At 36.3% G+C, this 344-nt stretch overlaps 1 protein-coding gene across 1 annotated transcript in view; it reads right to left on the reverse strand.

The window, feature by feature from the left end:
• LOC119582152 (extensin-like) overlaps positions 1–344 on the reverse strand; it is a gene marked incomplete in the record, with an annotated part of 1,513 nt that overhangs the window by 448 nt on the left and 721 nt on the right.

A 344-nucleotide genomic window follows, 5' to 3' on the forward strand; every position in this document is an offset into this window, starting at 1 on the left:
GCTGTCGGCAGGGAAGGGGCTCAGAGTAATTAACCGTTTATGCAACTGGCAGAACAAATTTTACAATCTTCGTATTTTGCAATAGTCAGCTCGACCTAATATTTTCAGACTGAGGAACAACGTATGCAGCTTACAGAACAAATTTCGTAATTGTTATTTTTATTAGTTATTAGGTGTAATGCGTTTGTTTCCAAGGATCATAACTAATCTTATCTTCAGAGCAACGCCCTTCTTGTAAAAATACAGTTATTCAATATCTAAAATGGCATTGCAGTGAATGTCTCCCCTAAAATGCATACAGACAATATTTTAAAAAGTATGATTTAATACCCCCCCCCTACCTC

Source organism: Penaeus monodon, chromosome 15, assembly GCF_015228065.2.
Source record: "Penaeus monodon isolate SGIC_2016 chromosome 15, NSTDA_Pmon_1, whole genome shotgun sequence".
Taxonomy (NCBI): Eukaryota; Metazoa; Arthropoda; class Malacostraca; order Decapoda; family Penaeidae; genus Penaeus; species Penaeus monodon.